The following is a 14,396-nucleotide window of genomic DNA, read 5'->3' on the forward strand; positions in this document are numbered from 1 at the left end:
TGGCCGAACGCACTCGTCCAGGTGTCAGTGGTGAGGTGAACCTTGCAGGCAACGGCATTCTTCAAGCTTCGGGTTATTTTGCTGACCACGTGCTCGTGCAACTCAGGCACTGCAGAGTGTGCAAAGTGGTAGCGGCTGGGAACCACGTAACGTGGGATGGCCACTGACATCATGCCCTTGAAGCTGTTTGTCTCCACCACTCGATATGGCAGCATTTCGCAGGCCAGAAGCTTGGCTATGCTGGCTGTTACTGCCACGGCCCGGGGGTCATTTGTTGGCAAATTCCTCTTGCGCTCAAACATCTCCGAGACAGACAACTGAACCGTAGCGCTGCACACGGAAGGGCTGTTGGTTGTTGTGTTTGATGAAGACTGGGAGACCTCAAGAGCACTACTCCGGAAAGTGACAGTGTCAGCGTCGTCTGATGTTTGTGAATGTTGTGAACCACGCAATGGCTGGGCTACTGCTGCCGCTGAGGCGGGTCTGGTGGTGAGTCTGGTGAACCCAAGGGAGGCAGTGTTGCTGGTACCCTGTCCTGCCGCGTTTGCCCAAAGAGTGGGATGTTTGGATAGCATGTGGCGGCTCATGCTGGTGGTGGAGAGGTTGTTAATACTTTTCCCCCTGCTCAGGCGGGTCTTGCGCACCTTGCAAATCGCCATGGTAACATCCTCAGTGCAGTCTTCAAAGAAAGCCCAGAGTTTGGAGCACCTGCCTTGCTGGCGATTTCTGTTTGCTCCTCTTTTGCCTCTCACTTGAACTTCCACGCTTGTGGTGCCTGAAATTGCGCGCCGCCTACCTTGTGGCACAAGGCGAACTCGTGCAGCAGTGGGTTCTTCAACAGACTCATCTGTGCTGCTGCTACGACGGCGATGTTCTCGTTCACAAACAAAATCTGCAGTGGCGTAGCTAAGGAGCTGTGGGCCCCGATGCAAGTTTTACAATGGGGCCCCCCACGCACTCTATACATGACAATTGATACGGCGCACCAAAACCTGCCAATGGCAACTACAGTGTCAGAGATGCAAGAAGGAGATGGGGAACAGCTTGTTACCGATTACCCCCAAGCACGCTAAACATAGCAACCCCTGCCAATGGCAACTACAGTGTCAGAGATGCAAGAAGGAGATGGGGAACATTTTCTTAATGATTACCACTATTCAAAGTATCTATAGAAGTGATTATTATGAGCACAGGACCAATAGAGAGCTAATACTGTAGTTGAGTGAGGGCCCTTCAGGGCCCCTCTGGCCCAAGGGCCCCGATGCGGTCACAACCTCTGCAACCCCTATTGCTACGCCCCTGAAAATCTGGGTCTCCGTCCACATTGTCCATACCCTCCTCTTCCATCTCCTCAAACTCGTCATATGTCATTGTGGGGGGCCGCCGCCGTGGAGTAGAGCTCCCCAGAACAACCTCTGCGCAGCTCACTCCAACGACGTCTTCCAGATCTTCTCGGCCGACCTCCTGCAATTGCAACCCCTCCTGCCCAACTTGCTCTGGGATTTGGGTTTCAAAGTCCTCGGACTCGCCTTGTATTTCAGTGCCCGGTGCATTTCCCACAGTTAATGGTTGTGAATCCGGGCACAACATTTCTGGCTGTTCCTCCATTGACCTTTCAAAGGTGGAAGTTTGTTGGCCTGGGAATAGCTCCTGCGAATACCCCATTGTGTCCTCCTGAGGTAATTCATCGAACTGGTTATCTGGCAGTTGTGTGCGTGGTGTCGCTGCCGGTTGTGTCAGCTTTGTGCCCACTGGCTCCTTGTAACTGGCTGAGGACTCGGACCTCGTGCGTGATGTGCTGGTGCTGCTTAACCCACTGCTGGACGCTTGAGAGGTCATCCAAGTAATTATCTGGTCCTGTTCTTTTGGATCTGTGAGGGTTGTTGTCCTGGACAACATGGGCGGTATTGAGTGGGTTTTCTTGGGTGCTCCCCTGTGGCCTGTACGTGAACCGTCAGGGGAAACACCTCTTCCCTTGCCCCTCCCTCTTTCACCGGATTTCTTCCTCATTTCACTTATCCTTAAAGTACACGCTGACTGGCAGCAGTACAGTGGCAGTACAGAAATGCTATACAGTGGTGGGTGAGTGGTGTACCACTATTGCCAGCAGCGACACAGAGCACAATGCTATACAGTGGCAGGTGAGCGGTGTACTACTGTTCCCAGCAGACACAGAGTGGCAGTAAACACAATGCTATATAGTCTGGCTGAGCGGTGTACACAGAGTGGCAGTACACACAATGCTATTTAGTCTGGCTGAGCGGTGTACACAAAGTGGCAGTACACACAATGCTATATAGTGTGGCTGAGCCGTGTACACAGAATGGCAGTAAACAATGCTATATAGTGTGGCTGAGCGGTGTACACAGAGTGGCAGTAAACAATGCTATATAGTGTGGCTGAGCGGTGTACACAGAGTGGCAGTACACACAATGCTATATAGTCTGGCTGAGCAGTGTACACAGAGTGGCAGTACACACAATGCTATATAGTCTTGCTGAGCGGTGTACACAGAGTGGCAGTACACACAATGCTATATAGTCTGGCTGAGCGGTGTACACAGAGTGGCAGTACACACAATGCTATATAGTCTGGCTGAGCGGTGTACACAGAGTGGCAGTACACACAATGCTATATAGTCTGGCTGAGCAGTGTACACAGAGTGGCAGTAAACAATGCTATATAGTCTGGCTGAGCGGTGTACACAGAGTGGCAGTAAACAATGCTATATAGTCTGGCTGAGCGGTGTACACAGAGTGGCAGTACACACAATGCTATATAGTCTGGCTGAGCGGTGTACACAGAGTGGCAGTACACACAATGCTATATAGTGTGGCTGAGCCGTGTACACAGAGTGGCAGTACACACAATGCTATATAGTGTGGCTGAGCGGTGTACACAGAGTGGCAGTACACACAATGCTATATAGTCTGGCTGAGCGGTGTACACAGAGTGGCAGTAAACAATGCTATATAGTCTGGCTGAGCGGTGTACACAGAGTGGCAGTACACACAATGCTATATAGTCTGGCTGAGCGGTGTACACAGAGTGGCAGTACACACAATGCTATATAGTCTGGCTGAGCGGTGTACACAGAGTGGCAGTAAACAATGCTATATAGTCTGGCTGAGCGGTGTACACAGAGTGGCAGTACACACAATGCTATATAGTCTGGCTGAGCGGTGTACACAGAGTGGCAGTACACACAATGCTATATAGTCTGGCTGAGCGGTGTACACAGAGTGGCAGTACACACAATGCTATATAGTCTGGCTGAGCCGTGTACACAGAGTGGCAGTACACACAATGCTATATAGTCTGGCTGAGCGGTGTACACAGACTGGCAGTACACACAATGCTATATAGTCTGGCTGAGCGGTGTACACAGAGTGGCAGTAAACAATGCTATATAGTCTGGCTGAGCGAGGTACACAGTGGCAGTACACACAATGCTATATAGTCTGGCTGAGCCGTGGCCTGTACGTGAACCGTCAGGGGAAACACCTCTTCCCTTGCCCCTCCCTCTTTCACCGGATTTCTTCCTCATTTCACTTATCCTTAAAGTACACGCTGACTGGCAGCAGTACAGTGGCAGTACAGAAATGCTATACAGTGGTGGGTGAGTGGTGTACCACTATTGCCAGCAGCGACACAGAGCACAATGCTATACAGTGGCAGGTGAGCGGTGTACTACTGTTCCCAGCAGACACAGAGTGGCAGTAAACACAATGCTATATAGTCTGGCTGAGCGGTGTACACAGAGTGGCAGTACACACAATGCTATTTAGTCTGGCTGAGCGGTGTACACAGAGTGGCAGTACACACAATGCTATATAGTGTGGCTGAGCCGTGTACACAGAGTGGCAGTAAACAATGCTATATAGTGTGGCTGAGCCGTGTACACAGAGTTGCAGTAAACAATGCTATATAGTCTGGCTGAGCGGTGTACACGGAGTGGCAGTACACACAATGCTATATAGTCTGGCTGAGCGGTGTACACAGAGTGGCAGTACACACAATGCTATATAGTGTGGCTGAGCCGTGTACACAGAATGGCAGTAAACAATGCTATATAGTGTGGCTGAGCGGTGTACACAGAGTGGCAGTAAACAATGCTATATAGTGCGGCTGAGCGGTGTACACAGAGTGGCAGTACACACAATGCTATATAGTCTGGCTGAGCAGTGTACACAGAGTGGCAGTACACACAATGCTATATAGTCTTGCTGAGCGGTGTACACAGAGTGGCAGTACACACAATGCTATATAGTCTGGCTGAGCGGTGTACACAGAGTGGCAGTACACACAATGCTATATAGTCTGGCTGAGCGGTGTACACAGAGTGGCAGTACACACAATGCTATATAGTCTGGCTGAGCAGTGTACACAGAGTGGCAGTAAACAATGCTATATAGTCTGGCTGAGCAGTGTACACAGAGTGGCAGTAAACAATGCTATATAGTCTGGCTGAGTGGTGTACACAGAGTGGCAGTACACACAATGCTATATAGTCTGGCTGAGCGGTGTACACAGAGTGGCAGTACACACAATGCTATATAGTGTGGCTGAGCCGTGTACACAGAGTGGCAGTACACACAATGCTATATAGTGTGGCTGAGCGGTGTACACAGAGTGGCAGTACACACAATGCTATATAGTCTGGCTGAGCGGTGTACACAGAGTGGCAGTAAACAATGCTATATAGTCTGGCTGAGCGGTGTACACAGAGTGGCAGTACACACAATGCTATATAGTCTGGCTGAGCGGTGTACACAGAGTGGCAGTACACACAATGCTATATAGTCTGGCTGAGCGGTGTACACAGAGTGGCAGTAAACAATGCTATATAGTCTGTCTGAGCGGTGTACACAGAGTGGCAGTACACACAATGCTATTTAGTCTGGCTGAGCGGTGTACACAGAGTGGCAGTACACACAATGCTATATAGTCTGGCTGAGCGGTGTACACAGAGTGGCAGTACACACAATGCTATATAGTCTGGCTGAGCGGTGTACACAGAGTGGCAGTACACACAATGCTATATAGTCTGGCTGAGCGGTGTACACAGAGTGGCAGTACACACAATGCTATATAGTCTGGCTGAGCGGTGTACACTGAGTGGCAGTAAACAATGCTATATAGTCTGGCTGAGCCGTGTACACAGAGTGGCAGTACACACAATGCTATATAGTCTGGCTGAGCCGTGTACACAGAGTGGCAGTAAACAATGCTATATAGTCTGGCTGAGCCGTGTACACAGAGTGGCAGTACACACAATGCTATATAGTCTGGCTGAGCCGTGTACACAGAGTGGCAGTACACACAATGCTATATAGTCTGGCTGAGCGGTGTACACAGACTGGCAGTACACACAATGCTATATAGTCTGGCTGAGCGGTGTACACAGAGTGGCAGTAAACAATGCTATATAGTCTGGCTGAGCGAGGTACACAGTGGCAGTACACACAATGCTATATAGTCTGGCTGAGCCGTGTACACAGAGTGGCAGTAAACAATGCTATATATAGTGTGGCTGAGCGAGGTACACAGTGGCAGTAAACAATGCTATATATAGTGTGGCTGAGCGAGCGGTGTACTACTGTTCCCAGCAGCGACACACAATGACTGGGGGGACCCTGGCTAGCGTGGCTGGAGAGCGAACTACCCTGCCTGCCTACCCAAAGCTAAACCCACAGAGAAATGGCGGAGATATGACGTGGTTCGGGTATTTATTTACCCGAACCACGTGACCGTTCGGCCAATCAGAGCGCGTTCGGGTCCGAACCACGTGACCCGTTCGGCCAATCACAGCGCTAGCCGAACGTTCGGGGAACGTTCGGCCATGAGCTCTTAGTTCGGCCATGTGGCCGAACGGTTTGGCCGAGCACCATCAGGTGTTCGGCCGAACTCGAACATCACCCGAACAGGGTGATGTTCTGCAGAACCCGAACAGTGGCGAACACTGTTCGCCCAACACTACCGGACACCTCTAAAATAATTACAATTTTTTTTTTTCCCTTCAAAATAATGCAGCTATTGTTGAGCGTAATAGCTGGTGGTGCTTGGGCAGCAGCACCTTGTAATGTGTTCCCTGGCAGTGGCAACACACAGACAGCAGGATGAAATATAACAGCAGTAGCAGCAGCAGGTGTATGTGTGTGTGCCAGTCGTCACTTCATGTAGCCCTCTCGCCGACAACAGGGGCCATGAGTTCGCCTTCCACCCAAGCCTGGTTCATTTTGAGAAACGTCAGTCTGTCCACAGATTTGTGAGACAGACGAGATCGCTTCTCAGTGACGACTCCACCGGCTGCACTGAAGCAACGCTCTGACAGTACGCTGGAAGGGGGGCAGGAGAGCACTTCCAGGGCGTACTGCGCAAACTTGCTCCAGATCGGCAGGTGCTTGACCCAATACTCCATGGGATCAACAGGGGCAACGCTGTTAAGCCCGCTGAAGGACCCCATGTAGTCAGCCACCATGTGGGTCAAGTGCTGCCTGTGACTGGAGAAGGATGCTGCTGCAGGCACCTCCTCCCTAGTCCTTGGCAGCTCTACACTCATGTAGAGCTCTTGGGTCAGAGACAGCAGGTCTGTGGTGCGCGAGCGCTTGCTGCTGGTGGATGCAGGCACCTGCTGCTGCCTCTGTGCTGGCTGGACAGTGGGGGTGGATGGCTCAGGGAAGGCTTCCTGCAAGCGCTCAACAAGGGACAGCTGCAAATCCCCCATTTGTTGCGGACGGTCTCCTCCTGCAGGCAGGAACTGGCTGAGCTCCCCTTCAGACGTGGGTCCAGCATCATGCAGATGCAGATGTCCTCCCTCTGCTTCATCTGGATCACCCTTGGGTCCTTGCGCAGGCACCTCAGCATGTGCGCTGCCATTGGGAATAGTCTGGCCACGTCTGTTGGCACATCATCGGCAGCCCCAGAGCCGACATTGCTGTCCTCCTCTGCCTCCTCCACCTCATCCTCTCTCCACCCCCGCACCAGTCCAGCTGCGCTCTGCTGCTCACCCTCATCAGCAGCAAGGTCAGGGACCTCCACCAACTCCGAGCCCTCCTCCTCAGAGGTGGCCTGTGAAGATACAAACAATGAATGTATGGATAAACGGTATCTCAGGTCTATAAGTACCTGCACATTGGCCGGTGCCTGGTCCCAGCTGGACTGCCTGTACAGCGCATAAGACATCAATAGTAGAAAAGAGACGGCACACCACTGGCTCTGCAAAATTTGCTGTGTATTGGCGAACAAGCACTACATGTTTGTTCGCCAATACACAGCAAATTTTGCAGAGCCAGTGGTGTGCCGTCTCTTTTCTACTATTGATGGTGGCCTGTGAAGATGCCTGCAGCTCCTGCTGGTCCAAGGCTGCCGCTCCCTCTTCCACCAGTGCATACAGGGCCCTGTCCAGCACACACACCAAGGGGACCCAATCGCACACCATTGCATGGTCCCTGCTCACCATGTTGGTGGCCTGCAGGAAGGGTGCCAGGACTGAGCACACCTGCTGCATGAGCCCCCAGTCCTCCGTGGAGATGATGGACGGGAGGTTGGTGGCGGCACGCCCAGTTGCAGTGAGGGAGGCAACTGTTGCTCGTGCAACGTACTGGCTGACAGCCTGCCTCTGTTCAACCAGACGCTCCAACATCACCAGGGTGGAGTTCCAGCGAGTTGGAACATCGAGCATGAGCCGGTGCTGTGGCAGGTGCAGCTCCTTCTGCACCTCTTCCAGGCTCGCCACAGCTGCAGGCGAGTGCCGGAAGTGACGCACTTGGTGCGGCTGGTGGTGGCACTGGCAGAACTCGTTTCCTGATCAGCACGCTATGTGTGGCCTGCATACCACGCCCACTTGTGATCCTGCCCATGCCTGCGATGCTGATCCTTCTAGCAAGGCCCGCAGACGCATCCTCCTTCTCCTCCTCAGAGCTGATGACATCCCCACTCCTAGGACCTGGTGGCAACCAGTCTTTGTCCTTCACAATGTCATCATCATCCTCCCCCTCCACAAACATGTCCTGCTGGGATCCCCCAAACTCCCCTTCTGCATGCATGGACGGATGGACAGTCACCACTGTCTGACTGTCCAAAGCATCATCCCCCAAAGTGCCCATGAGCATTCCTTCCTCTGCTAATTCTTCCGCAACAGCACTACATACCTTCTCTGTTCCTGGGGTCCATAAGAAGGTGCTGAGTGACAGGGTGCTGGTGTCGCCCGCTGGGGCTGGAGAACTGCACTCCTCCTCCTGCTCCCCAGGCAGTGCTGGGCGGCTGCTGCTGCTCTTGCGAACAGGAGTGGTGGCGGGGGTGGAGGACTCTGTTCCAGAGCTAATGGTGGCCTGCTCATCCACCATCAGTTCCACCACAGCGTCTGCGTCCTTCTCCTCAATAGGACGGCTACGACCTGGCGGTGGGAGGAACATCTGGGCCACACGCTGCTGCTGCTGCTGTGTCTCTGCAGCGTGACTCCCAGCTGTTGGGCGGCCAAGGCGTCCACGGCCAGTGGCTAATGGCGGAATAGCCACTGGTGCAGACGCAGAACTGCGCATGGTGGTGGTGGCGCAACTGCCACGCCCACGACCTCCTCTCTTGGCGATGCCCTTGCTGCCCCTGCCCAGACCGCGGCTGCCAGTGCCAGACATTGTATATTTTTATTATTATACAAATGAAAAAAAAAAACGTATATATGTAAAGGCGGGTGGGACAAGTGGGGTACTTTAACCTCCTGAGCGATAATCCCGAGCTGAGCTCGGGGTATATCGCGCAGGAGGATTTCTCAGGCCCTGGTGGGCCGATTTGCATAATTTTTTTTTTTGTTACACGCAGCTAGCACTTTGCTAGCTGCGTGTAACTTCCGATTGCCGCCGCTCGCCGTCGATCCGCCGCCGCTCGCCATGCCGCGCAGCCCCCCCCTCCCCGACCCCTTGCGCAGCCTGGCCAATCAGGCCAGGCAGCGCTGAGGGGTGGATCGGGACTCCCTCTGACATCACGACGTCCAAGACGTCGGTGACGTCATCCCGCCCCGTCGCCATGGCGACCGGGGAAGCCCAGCAAGAAATCCCGTTCTGAACGGGATTTCCTGCTTACTCTGATCGCCGAATGCGATCGGAGTGGGTGGGGGGATGCCGCTGCGCTGCGGCTATCATGTAGCGAGCCCTGGGCTCGCTACATGATTTAAAAAACAAAAAATTTAAAAAAATAGTGCTGCGCCACCTCCTGGGCGATATAATTGTATCGCCCAGAGGGTTAATGGGGTGGGACTGGTGGTGGTGGGTGTGTGAGGTGGCGGACAGGTGTACTCTACAGCAGAGATCGGTGTAGCGCTAACGAGAGAGTGCGCACTGCGCACACAAAGACCCTAGCTGACGCTGACTGACGGTGTCAGACTACAGTACAATTCAGCTAAGACACAATAGAAGTAGTGATATATAAACAATAGGAGGACGGGTGTAGCACTAACTGGAGGGTGCTGACAGCGCAGGTGTGCACTGCGCACACAAAGACCCTAGCTGACGCTGACTGATGGTGTCAGACTACAGTACAATTCAGCTAAGACACAATAGAAGTAGTATGTATAAACAATAGGAGGACGGGTGTAGCACTAACTGCAGGGTGTTGACAGCGCAGATGTGCACTGCGCACACAAAGACCCTAGCTGACGCTGACTGACGGTGTCAGACTACAGTACAATTCAGCTAAGACACAATAGAAGTAGTATGTATAAACAATAGGAGGACGGGTGTACCACTAACTGGAGGGTGCGGACAGCGCAGGTGTGCACTGCGCACACAAAGACCCTAGCTGACGCTGACTGACGGTGTCAGACTACAGTACAATTCAGCTAAGACACAATAGAAGTAGTATATATATAAACAATAGGAGGATGGGTGTAGCACTAACTGGAGGGTGCGTGCGCACGCACACTAAGACCCTAGCTGACGCTAACTGACGGTCCCTAAACAGACTAGAGTACAGTGAGTTAGTACACACAGTACCACTAGTACTAACTAAACAATAGAAGAATCGAGCTAAATAGTACAACAGGTGTGACTAGATTACTGAGAGGCAGATACAGCCGGACAGGTATAGCAGTAAAGCTGGGCCTTGCTAACTACAAAATAGTACAATATTCTATCTAACACAGAAGTAGAGTTGAGCCGAAATTTTCGTAATTTCGCATTACTATAATTACGCATGCAAAATTTGCGATTACGAGGCGAAATTAAGGTAGCGTAATTGCCATTAAAATCGTAATTGAAAATACCGTAAGCGTAATTTTCAACGCGTAATTTCGCGTTTCGTTCATACCGTAATTTCGCATTAAACCATAACGCTCCCGTATAAAAAAGCCGCCGACTTTAAGGGTTAATAGCAAAGCCCCCTTAAATGCTAAGAGCCTCAAATTTGGAGAGTATATTAAGGAGATCAGAAGGAATAAGAGGGAAAAAAATGTTTCAAAAACACCTTATAGTTTTTGAGAAAATCGATGTTAAAATTTCAAAGGAAAAATGTATACATTTAAAAACCCGCCGACTTTAACGGTTAATAGCAAAGCCTGCTTAAAGTTTAGGAACACCAAATTCCCAGGGTATATTAAGGGGATCAGTGGGAATAAGAGGAAAAATTTTTTTTTTTCAAAAAGACCTTCTAGTTTTTGAGAAAATCGATTTTTAAGTTTTAAGGGGGAAATGTCTTTCAAATGCGGAAAATGTCAGGTTTTTTTGCACAGGTAACAATAGTGTATTATTTTCATAGATTCCCCCAAGTGGGAAGAGTTTTACTTACTTCGTTCTGAGTGTGGGAAATATAAAAAAAAAAACGACGTAGGGTCCCCCCTCCCAGACCTCTTTAACCCCTTGTCCCCCATGCAGGCTGGGATAGCAAGAATGCGGAGCACCGGCCGCGTGGGGCTCCGCACCCTGACTATACCAGCCCGCATGGTCCATGGATTGGGAGGTCTCGGAAGGGGAGGGGCAGCCAAGCTTTCCCCTCCCCCTCCGAGCTCTTGTCCAATCCAAGGACAAGGGGCTCTTCTCCACCTCCAATGGGCGGTGGAGGTGGAGGCCGCGATTTCCTGGGGGGGGGGGGGGGGGGGGTTCATGGTGGCATCTGGGAGTCCCCTTTAAAAAGGGGTCCTCCAGATGCCCACCCCCCCTCCCAGGAGAAATGAGTATAGAGGTACTTGTACCCCTTACCCATTTCCTTTAAGAGTTAAAAGTAAATAAACACACAAACACTTAGAAAAAGTATTTTAATTGAACAAAAAACATAACCACGAAAAAAGTCCTTTAATATTCTTAATTAACCATTAATACTTACCTGTCCCTTTAAATAAATGATCCCTCACAATATCCTCGGAAATTGGCTAATCAGTTACAATGTAACAAAGTTATTACAATGTAACAACTTTGTTACATTGTAACTACGCCGCACCCGACGTCACTCGCCGCTCAGCCGCCGCATACACTTACGTGTCCGTGCAGGACGCTAAGTCCCCGACGGCTCCCGCTGTCCACAGGCAGGCTGGTAATGATCAGCAGATTCTAGTGGCAGGCTGGTAGTGATCAGTAGATTCTAGTGGCAGGCTGGTAGTGATCAGTAGATTCTAGTGGCAGGCTGGTAGTGATCAGTAGATTCTAGTGGCAGTCAGGTAGTGATCAGTAGATTCTAGTGGCAGGCTGGTAATGATCAGTAGATTCTAGTGGCAGTCAGGTAGTGATCAGTAGATTCTAGTGGCAGGCTGGTAATGATCAGTAGATTCTAGTGGCAGTCAGGTCGTGATCAGTAGATTCTAGTGGCAGTCAGGTCGTGATCAGTAGATTCTAGTGGCAGTCAGGTAGTGATCAGTAGATTCTAGTGGCAGTCAGGTAGTCATCAGTAGATTCTAGTGGCAGGCTGGTAATGATCAGTAGATTCTATTGGCAGTCAGGTAGAGCTCAGTAGATTCTAGTGGCAGGCAGGTAGTGATCAGTAGATTCTAGTGGCTGTCAGGTAGTGATCAGGAGATTCTAGTGGCAGTCAGGTAGTGATCAGCAGATTCTAGTGGCAGGCTGGTAATGATCAGTAGATTCTAGTGGCAGGCTGGTAATGATCAGTAGATTCTAGTGGCAGGCTGGTAGTGATCAGTAGATTTTAGTGGCAGGCTGGTAGTGGTCAGCAGATTCTAGTGGCAGGCTGGTAATGATCAGCAGATTCTAGTGGCAGGCTGGTAATGATCAGTAGATTCTAGTGGCTGGCTGGTAGTGATCAGTAGATTCTAGTGGCAGTCAGGTAGTGATCAGTAGATTCTAATGGCAGGCTGGTAATGATCAGTAGATTCTAGTGGCAGGCTGGTAATGATCAGTAGATTCTAGTGGCAGGCTGGTGCTTAGCAAAGATGCTTAGAGAGCTCTGAGCTATATAGCTCAGAGCTCTGTCGGGTCCGTGCAGGACGCTAAGTCCCCGCCGGGTCCCGCTGCCCTCCCCGCCTCTCCCACATGTCACCCCCATGCCACCCACATGTGGGTGACAGATGTGGGCGGGGTGGACAGCGGGAGCCGGCGGGGAGTTAGCGTCCTGCACGGACGCGTAAGTGTATGCGGCGGCTGAGCGGCGAGTGACGTCGGGTGCGGCGTAGTTATAATGTAACAAAGTTGTTACATTGTAACTGATTAGCCAATTTCCGAGGATATTGTGAGGGATCATTTATTTAAAGGGACAGGTAAGTATTAATGGTTAATTAAGAATATTAAAGGACTTTTTTCGTGGTTATGTTTTTTGTTCAATTAAAATACTTTTTCTAAGTGTTTGTGTGTTTATTTACTTTTAACTCTTAAAGGAAATGGGTAAGGGGTACAAGTACCTCTATACTCATTTCTCCTGGGAGGGGGGGTGGGCATCTGGGGGACCCCTTTTTAAAGGGGACTCCCAGATGCCACCATGAACCCCCCCCCCCCCAGGAAATCGCGGCCTCCACCTCCACCGCCCATCGGAGGTGGAGAAGAGCCCCTCGTCCTTGGATTGGACAAGGGCTCGGAGGGGGAGGGGAAAGCTTGGCTGCCCCTCCCCTTCCGAGACCCCCCAATCCATGGACCATGCGGGCTGGTATAGTCAAGGTGCGGAGCCCCACGCGGCCGGTGCTCCGCATTCTGGCTATCCCAGCCTGCATGGGGGACAAGGGGTTAAAGAGGTCTGGGAGGGGGGACCCCACGTCATTTTTTTTTTATATTTCCCACACTCAGAACGAAGTAAGTAAAACTCTTCCCACTTAGGGGAATCTATGAAAATAATACACTATTGTTACCTGTGCAAAAAAAACTGACATTTTCCGCATTTGAAAGATATTTTCCCCCTTGAAACTTAAAAATCGATTTTCTCAAAAACTATAAGGTCTTTTTGAAAAAAAAGTTTTCCTCTTATTCCCACTGATCCCCTTAATATACCCTGGGAATTTGGTGTTCCTAAACTTTAAGCAGGCTTTGCTATTAACCGTTAAAGTCGGCAGGTTTTTAAATGTATACATTTTTCCTTTGAAACTTTAACATCGATTTTCTGAAAAACTATAAGGTCTTTTAGAAAAAATTTTTTTTCCTCTTATTCCTTCTGATCTCCTTAATATACTCTCCAAATTTGAGGCTCTTAGCATTTAAGGGGGCTTTGCTATTAACCCTTAAAGTCGGCGGCTACCTAACATTGATCTATGCGTCAACTTTTCCGCTTGGGAGCATGGCCATACGCATTAATTTCGTAATACCCACTGTAATACGAAAATTACGCTTACGCGAAATTTCGTGAAATCCTTCTTCATTACGATTATGTACTTACGGCCATAATCGTAATTACACTAATTACGCGAAATTTTGCGAAATCGTAATTACGCCATTACGCTCATCTCTACACAGAAGTAGTAGTACAGGAGTAGAGTAGGACAGGTGAGAGCACAGGTAAGGTAGAGACTAGAGCACAGAGAAGGGCAGGCACAGGGCCTAGCTGCTGGCTGCAGGCCTGCAGCAGCAGCACCAGTGACAGTCTCCCTCCCTAGTCCCTAATCACACTAACTAAACTGCCTAAAATACAGTCTATCTACAATACAAAGCAATACAGTTGAAGATCAAGTGTTGGAGTGTAAAAACGCTAGGTTTAGAACAATAGCAATGCACTTGCACACAGACAAAAAGCACTGGAGCAGTTCTCTCAGTACTATCAGTCAGTAAGTCGCAAGCAGGACGAGTGAGGCAAGATGGGGTCCGCTATTTATAGAGGGGGGCTTGGCCAGGCTCCCCCTCTGTGATTGGCTACAGTCAGAGGGCTTGGAGCCCTCTGATTCGCTTGTGAGGACTCGAGGTGACGTCAGACGTGACACTATCCGAGCTCGTGACGCTATCCGAGCTTGTGACGCTATCCGAGCTCGGATAGCTAGGATA

Source organism: Hyperolius riggenbachi, chromosome 3 (genome assembly GCF_040937935.1).
Source record: "Hyperolius riggenbachi isolate aHypRig1 chromosome 3, aHypRig1.pri, whole genome shotgun sequence".
Lineage (NCBI taxonomy): Eukaryota > Metazoa > Chordata > Amphibia > Anura > Hyperoliidae > Hyperolius > Hyperolius riggenbachi.